The sequence below is a fragment of the Antechinus flavipes genome, chromosome 3 (genome assembly GCF_016432865.1).
Source record: "Antechinus flavipes isolate AdamAnt ecotype Samford, QLD, Australia chromosome 3, AdamAnt_v2, whole genome shotgun sequence".
NCBI classification, from domain to species: Eukaryota; Metazoa; Chordata; class Mammalia; order Dasyuromorphia; family Dasyuridae; genus Antechinus; species Antechinus flavipes.
The window spans coordinates 565,987,461-565,996,464 of NC_067400.1; positions in this window are offsets into that span (position 1 = coordinate 565,987,461).

A 9,004-nucleotide genomic window follows, 5' to 3' on the forward strand; every position below is an offset into this window, starting at 1 on the left:
CTGACTTATAGTCCCACCTACACCATAGACTTCATTGAAGTATGACTTTGAGTAATCCTTTCCCTTCCTCTGGGCCTGGTTCATTCTCTATAAAAATAAAGGAGGCAGATTACGTCTAGTTTTAACAGTATTCTGTGTTCGAAGGGCCCTCCCAGTTCTGACCTCCTGGGTTCTAAGGGCCCTCCCAGCTCTGACCTCCTGGGTTCTAAGGGTCCTCCCAGCTCTGACATCCCATGTTCTAAGGGCCCTCCCAGCTCTGACCTCCTGGGTTCTAAGGGCCCTCCCAGCTCTGACCTCCTGGGTTCTAAGGCCCTCCCAGCTCTGACATCCTGGGTTCTAAGGGCCCTCCCAGCTCTGACCTCCTGGGTTCTAAGGGCCCTCCCAGCTCTGACCTCCTGGGTTCTAAGGGCCCTCCCAGCTCTGACCTCCTGGGTTCTAAGGGCCCTCCCAGCTCTGACATCCCATGTTCTAAGGGCCCTCCCAGCTCTGACCTCCTGGGTTCTAAGGGCCCTCCCAGCTCTGACCTCCTGGGTTCTAAGGGCCCTCCCAGCTCTGACCTCCTGGGTTCTAAGGGCCCTCCTAGTTCTGACATTCTTTTAAGGCTCCTTCCAGTACTGGTATTGTTCTAAGACCCTCCAACTTTAACATCCTATATTCTAAGGGTCCTTCTACTTCTGACATTCTGAGTTCTAAGACTCTTCCCAGTACTGTCATTCTATGTTCTAAAAGTTCTCTCTTTTACATTCAAATGTTCCTTGCAGCTCTATATTCTATGTTCTAATGTCCTTCCTTCCTCTAACATTCTATGTTTTAATGTTCTTTTTAGCTCTTTATTCTATATTCTAATGTCTCTTCCAGCTCTGACATTCTATGTTTTAATGTCCTCTCTAGCGCTGACATTTTGTGTTCTAAAGCTATTCCCAATATTGGCATTGTATGTATGTTCTAAGAGTCCTCCAAATTCTCTCTTTTACATTCAAATATTCCTTCCAGTTCTGTATTCTATGTTCTAACATCCCTCCTACCTCTAACATTCTGTGTTCTAATGTTCCTTCTAGCTCTGACATTATGTGTTCTAATGTTTTTCCTAGTTCTGATATTTTGTCTTCTGAGAACCCTTCCAACTCTAACATTCTGTGTTTTAAAGGCCCTCCCTCCCAGATCTGACATTCTAGGATTTTTATTCAAAAATTCTGTGTTCTAAGATTCCTCCCAGTTCTAACATATTGTGTTTTAAGGTTCCTCTCAGCTGTGACATCCTGGGTTCTAAAGTCCTCCCCAAATCTGATATTCCATGTTTTAAAGTCTGTTCCAGATCTGACAATATGTGTTCCAAAGGGTCTTCTAATACTGACATTCTATTTTAAGGTCCCTTCCAATATCAGGTCTTTAGGTACAACTTTAGACACTAGGAACTTCCCGCTCCCTACTTAAATGTAAGATTTGGGGCTTAGAAGGGATTTCCCTTTTGTCAGTGGGGATCTGGAAAGCCCAGACTAACTACCCCCTCCTCTTCTATCAGACTTAAGGGCAGCAGCCTCCACTCAGCTGGTGTGACAACTTTATCTTCCCTCTTTTCCTCATAGGTACAGCAGTTACACTCTCTTCCCCTCCCCTCCTCATTTCCCCAATCAACACTCACTCACCTTATTGCCCCAAAGGAGGAACTGATCTATAGCTTTAAGAAGAGACAGAGATTCAAGGCAATTCCTTCTCAGAAACAGCTGAGTTGTTGCTATGGAAACTGCTAGAGCCCAGAAAAATCTCCCAGTGACCTGAAGCCTTAAAGAGGCTGTGTGTTTCTTCTGTCTAGAAAGCCCATGTGTCTGGAGGTGGGAGTGTAGGTGGGGGGAGAAGGAGATACAAAAGGATGGATGGGAAGAATAAATCACTTCACAATTGCCCTGTATGGTTGGCAGTGCCAGTGTTTTTATTCTCATTATCCCAAAAGAGGGCTCCAAAGGGGAAGGGTCACACAGGTATGTCAGAGTCAGAAATCTATCCTGGTCTCTGGATTTCCTGGTCCAGAGTTTTTGCACTGACTCCTGTTACCTCCTGTTACCTCTGGAGAAAGAAGGAATTCAATCAATGTATCTCCTGGGTCCCTTCTTAAAGCAATTGGTGCAAAGGAAAGGACTCAGGGCAGATGGGCACAGGGAAGGGAGCCTATTACATGCAGGATCAGAGAAAAAGAAATTGGAGAGTTGGAGGAGACTAAGGGAGGATGGTGCTATTTCAGAATAGGGTCTGGTAGTATTAGAAGAATATAGGTTCTAGATTTACAGAATGTCAGAGCTGGAAGGCACCTTAGAAAACATCTGGTCTCGCCTGGGACTCAGTTTCCTAACTTAGAAAAGGAGAGGGTTAGCTTCCAAGGACCATTTTGGCTCCAGGTCCTTGAGGATGTCTTCTGCTTTATGTCCAGATATGTAGCAGAGAGCAAGCATTTTTAAATTAGCATCCCTCATCTGTTGCTCTTCAATATCTTGCTTAGAAATCTCCAGTCTTGTCCAGCTTGGGAAGCAGTGGGATCTGGGGAGTAGGGATGGCTTCAGCTCCTTGCCTAAAGAGCTAGAAAGATGAACAGATGGATGAATAGCATGAAAGGTGGAGAGGAAGGAGCCTCTGGGATTTGTGGAAGGTGCCCGAGTGTTGGTGGGTAGAATAGTGGTAGTCACATCCGATCAGTAAGTTGCTAAATATTTATTAAGCACCTACTGTGTGTCAGGCACTGTGCTAAGCCCTAGGGAGACTAAAAAAAGGCAAAATACAGTCCTTGCTTTCAAGGAATTCACAGTTTAATGGGGAAGACAGTATGCAAACAACTACGTACAAATAAACTATGGGCAGGATAAATTGGAGATAATTAAGAGGGAAGTACTAGAATTAAAGAAGAATGGGCAAGGCTTCTAGTAGATGGTGGGATTTTAGCTGAGATTTGAAAGAAAGCCAGGAAGTAGGACATGAGAGAAAGAGTATTTTTGGCATGGGGGATGGCCAGGGAAAATGCCCAATTGTCATGTATGGAAGGACTCAACAGGGAGATGAGATGTTCCAGGATGATAAGCCCATCCTAGCTAAGAAAAGCTTTTCCCTTGAGACAGAAGGCAGCCTTTTGGAGATGCCCAAATGCAGCAGGAAAGGTCCCCTTCTTCCTCTCCTTCCCCAGGGGACGGGGGCTTCCAAAGACAGCAAACTGCCCAGTCCAGGCTAAGCCCTTCCTTCCTCCTCAGGCCCTAAGGTCATCCATCCTCTCCCCTCCCTCCTCTTCTTTCCCCTCCCAGCACCCAGACGTCTGCATCCTGTCTGTCTCCTCTGGGGGAAGTGCTCGGAATGTTGATACAAGCAGGCCCTGGCGTTTACACTGAACCCATCTGGAAGGTCTCAGACAGGGCAAGAGCCCCATCCCAGACACCTGCCCAGAGATTGCAACCTTGCCTGCATCCCCGGGGGGATCTGAGCCTGGAGCCATGGACTGGGATCCCAGGGGTGCACCCTCAGCGGGGCTGGGGTCCCGGGGAGTGCCAGTTTGACAGGATGCTGACAACATTGATTGAAATAACACTGGTTTTAGTCACTGAGCAGGGAGGCGGGAGACACGGTCCCTGCTCTATCTTGAAAGACTCACAGACCGGTCAGGAAGAGATAAGATGCACGCACAAAGTGCCATAACACAAAGGAAGATGATGGATGGGTGCATAGGAGCGGTAGAAACCACGCTCTTTGTGAATTCAAGGTCACACAGCGAGTTAATAGTTTCTGAGGGAGGGAGGGCTCCCTCCCCTCCCCCCCCCCCCCCCCGCTGTGGGGATCAAGGAAGGCTTCTGGGATGGGGTACATTTGAAGAATTTATTACAGTAATTAGAGATCGAAGGGGTGGGCTGGGGCATTCCAGACAGGGACAGCCTAACTGGGTTTAAGCCATTAATTTATTGTGGAATCTTGGGCAAGTCCTTTCCCCGTTGCCTCAGTTGCCTCATCTGTTAAATGAGAGTGATGAACATGATGATCTCCAAGGACCACTTTTGGCTCTGAGCCTGTACTCTCAGAGTAAAGCTGTAACAAATGCTTATCGACTGATGGATTAATTCTAGGAACTTCCCCTCTTCCTTGCCTCTCTCTTTGGGTCTCAAGGGGCTGGACATACAGTCGCCCTCATGAGTGGATTCTGAGCTTTAGTTCTAGTGATCCTTGGAGGAATGGAAGCAGTAGGGATCTGAGGAATAGAGAATAATGGGTCTAAAGTAGGAAAGGCCACAATTCAAATCTTGCCTCAACCATTGACTAGCTGTGTGACTCTGGGTAAATCACTTCACCCTAATTGCCTCAATTAGTTTATCTGTCAAATGCTCTGCAGAAGGAAATAATAAACATTAATATAATAATAATATTAATATAATATTAATTATTACTAATAAAATATTAATATAATAATAAACATTCCAATATATTTGCCAAGAAAATCCCAAATGGGGTCATGAAGAATTGAACATGACTGAAAAGATTAAACAACAACAAATACTTGCATTTCCTCTATTCTACATGATTGTGATGAAAACACTTTGTGATTTAAAAATGATAAATTAAGAATGTCAAAGCCAGATTTGGACCGAGTTTGATTCAATAAGCATTTATTAATTGCTTCCTAGGGTAGCTAGGTGACACAGTGGATAGAGCACCAGCCCTGAAATCAGGAAGACCTGAGTTCAAATCTAGCTTCAGACACTTAACACTTCTAGTTGTGTGGCACTGGGCAAGTCACTTAACCCCAATTGCCTCAGCCAAAAAAAAAAAAAGTTATTAATTACCTGCTGATGCCAGATACTATGTTAGGTGCTGGGAATACAAAAATTAAAATGACACATCCTCTGCCCTTTTCAACATTTACATTTTATAGAAACACAATATCTATTTATAATATAATTATATATGTGTAGATATATATAATAGAGATAAACTCTAGACCAAACTGCTCATTTTACAAATTGGGAAACTGAAGTCCAAAGATCATATGCCTACTAAATAGCAGAGCCAAAATTTAAAGCTGGAAGCTCCCACTCCACGTCCTTCCATTACACCATGCTGTCTCTTAATCTCTTTGTGCTTCAGTTTCCTCTTCTGAAAAAAAAGATGTTTCCTAAATCTTATGATCCTTTTCCACTTTTTACAAACTGATCTTCATCCCCCAACATATCTTTCTTCCTCATAATATCTTCCTTACAAGGGATAAAGAGACAGACTGGTATCATAACATCATTGATTGAGTGTTACAAGGTATTTTAAAGATCCCTTCACTTATCAGATAGGAAAACTCATTAAATGATTTAGTGAAGCTCATGGAGCTGGCAATCAGAATTGTAGATTTATTTATTTCATACTAGTAAGTGTCTAAAGTTGAATTTGAACTTGGGTCCTCCTGACTCCAGGGTCAGTGTTCTATCCACTGGACCACCTAGCCTAGGGCTAAAAATGAACTTAGCAGCAGGTGGTGATGCAGTGGAATTGAATGCTTTACTCAAGAAATCACTGGGAAGTGTGCAAAGCAGAATTTGAACCCAAAGCTTCAAGATGACGAGTTCCATTTTCTATACTCTGTGTTTGATTCCTGGCTTCAAATCCAGGGTTCTTTCTAGTATATCACTCATTTTCAGAATCCCCATTCCTGGGATCATGTCTGCAGCATGGATATTTTTTTAGCAGATCAAAGAATGTTCAGAGCGGATGAACCCTCTGCAGCATTAACCCTTGGACACAACCTATCCTGAAAGGGAATCCCGACTCCTCCACTATTCATCAAGTGATCTCCACCCTTTGTGTGCTGGCAGAAGAGGAAGGAATTGTTTTGGGAGGTGACACACTTCCTCTCAGGGCAATGCTTCCCCAGCACTTCCAAAGGCATCTCAGCTTACATTGGGACAATTCAAATTATTAACTATCCCCGACATCAAAACTAAGGTTATCTTTGCTCCTTGCACTCATTGCTTCTAGTTCTGACCTTGGGGCCAAACAGAATAATAGTTATCTTTTTTTTTTTAATTAAAACCTTTTATTTTCAAAATATATACATGGATAATTTTCAGCATTCACCCTTACAAATCCTCGGGTTCTAATTTTTCCCTTCCCTTCCCCCCACCCCTTCCCCTACAGGGCAAGTAATCCAATATATGTTAAACATGTGCAATTCTTCTCTGTAAGTTTCCACAATTATCTTGCTGCACAAGAAAAATCAGATCAAAAAGGAAAAAAAATGAGAAAGAAAACAAAATGCAAGCGAACAACAACAAAAAGAGTGAGAATGCTCTGTTGTGATCCACATTCAGTTCCCTCAGTCCTCTCTCTGGGTGCAGATGGCCCTCTTCATCACAAGATCATTGGAATTGGCCTGAATAATCTCATTGTTGACAAGAGCCACGTCCATTAGAATTGATCATCGTATAATCTTGTTGTTGTTGTGTATAATGATCTCCTGGTACAATGACTATCCCTAACATGACAGCCCTCAAATACTTAACAACAACTCTCATGCCCTTACTGAGTCTTTTCTCCAGGCTTAATAACCCCATTTCCTTCTATCCATCTGTGTGGATTCTATATTTTCATTATCTTGTCCTCATTCCTCCAGATGCTCCCCAGGTCATCAATATCTTTCTTCTTCTTCTTCTTCTTCTTCTTCTTCTTCTTCTTCTTCTTCTTCTTCTTCTTCTTCTTCTTCTTCTTCTTCTTCTTCTTCTTCTTCTTCTTCTTCTTCTTCTTCTTCTTCTTCTTCTCTTCTTCTTCTTCTTCTTCTTCTTCTTCTTCTTCTTCTTCTTCTTCTTCTTCTTTCCTGAGGCAATTGGAGTTAAGTGACTTCCCCACACAGCAAAGAAGTAGTAAGTGTCTGAGACCAGATTTGAGCTCAGGTCCTCCTGACTTCAGGGCTGGTGCTCTATCTGCTACACCATCAATATCCTTCTTAAACTTAGTCATTCTGAACTGTTGCATTTCAGCCTCAGAGGGAGTATTAAGTACAAAATTGTCTATGAACAACAACAACAAAAAAAAGCCACACACCAATTTTCCTTACACTTTTGTCTTGGCTTGTAGTGTTTTCCAGTTAAATGATTTATCATCAGGACAGTAGCTCCCTTGATGCCATTTTTGTATCACAGAAGGCATCTGATGACATCAGGAAAAATTCATACCAAAAAAGCATGGGAGTAATCACACAGTCCTGTTTCATTCTGTCCGTGACTGGGAAAGCTTCATAGCAATGTCCTTCATCTAGGACCCAGGTAAGCATGCTGTTATGGAACGGGCATACAACACTGATGAATTTCCCCGAGCAACCAAATTTTGCCGTGATCTTCCACAAGCCCTTACAACTGACAGTATTGTCATTATATACAATATATATATATGTCAATTCTCTGCCGCTGTGCTAATTTTGGTTTGACAATAAATACAAAAACAAAACAAAAAACTCCAAAACAAAACGCAGCCATTCTCCACCAGCCAGCGCGCCCCATCCATACACAGAATCATTGGTTACAGTGAATGACGATATTTTGAATGCCGTGCATAAGTTCACTTACCTTGGCAGTAAACTTTCCAGAGATGTTCACATAGATGATGTGGTTGATACACAAATTGCCAGGGCCAGCTGAGTGTTTGGGAAGCTCTGAAGGAAGGTGCAGGAGAGAAAAGGTGACCAAACTGAGGGATTATTGAGCCGTTGTGCTGACCTCATTGTTATATACCTTGAAACATGGATGCTCTGCCAGGCATCCGGTCAGGATGAAACACCGGATACTGAGGTCCTCTCTTGAGCTGAACTTCCAAACATTCAAATTCTACTGCAGAGACTCAACTCAGATGGGTTGGCCATAAAACCTGAATGTCAAATGCAGATTTACCAAAAAGACTGTTTTATGGAATACTCAGACAAAGGAAATGCTCACCCAGAGGTCAAAAGGAGCTGTACAAGGACATTCTCAAGGTCTCCCTGAAAAACTTTAGTATTACTTGTGAGACACGGGAGACACTGGCCCAAGACCCCTCCCCCCAGAATGGCATGTCTGTATCAAAGAAGGGGCTGAACTCGATGAGCAAAGCAGAATTGCAGTAGCTCAAAAGAAACATGAGACACACGGATCTAGAGGGATCTCCATCCCGAATGGACTATTTGTGCCTGACCTGAGTTCATATTGGACTGGTCAGCCACAGTCAAACTCACGACAGCATTTCCCCAACATCATGATGCCATTGGTCCTGTTTTAATACAAAGGATCCACAACAACATTCAGAACGAAATACATGAGGTCTGACCCGAGAGGAATTCAGAGCAATGACTATTTCCTTACTCCTGGAAGACGTGCCTCTTTTAACAAGACTCAAGAGCACATTAGCTTTCTGGCTGCCCCAACTCACCTGTTGCCAAGGCCGTTGATTTGACCTTGGGGCCTTGTCTCACCTATTTTTCTCTCCCTACACTCTCACTAGTTGCTCTAGAAAGGCCCTCTTCATGTCTCGCCTGGATTATTGCAAGTTGCTGGTGGCTTTGTCTGCCTCAAGTCTCTCCCCACTACAATCTTTTTTCCATCCAGCCACCAAAGGGATTTTCCAAAAGCACAAGTCTGGTCTTGTCATCTACAGTCCTACTCAATAAACCCCAGGGCTTTCCTATCGCGGCCAAGATAAAACACAAAGTGCTCTGTTTGGCACTCACAGCCCCCATAACCTAGCCCTTACTCCAGTGGTTCTCAAAGTTCCCAGAGCATCCTGGGAATCCCTGAAATCCTTTCAGAGAGTCTACAAATTCATAATTAATTTTTATTTTTAATGTGATCAATATCTATAACCATAAACCGCATAAACAAAAACTCTTTGGACAGATCCTCAATCATTTTTAATAAGATAAAGATACTGAGAACAAAAGTTTGAGGACCACTGACTTAGACCTTACTCCCTGATGAATACTCTTTGATCCAGTGACATCGGTCTCCTCCATGAAGAGAATACTCCAACT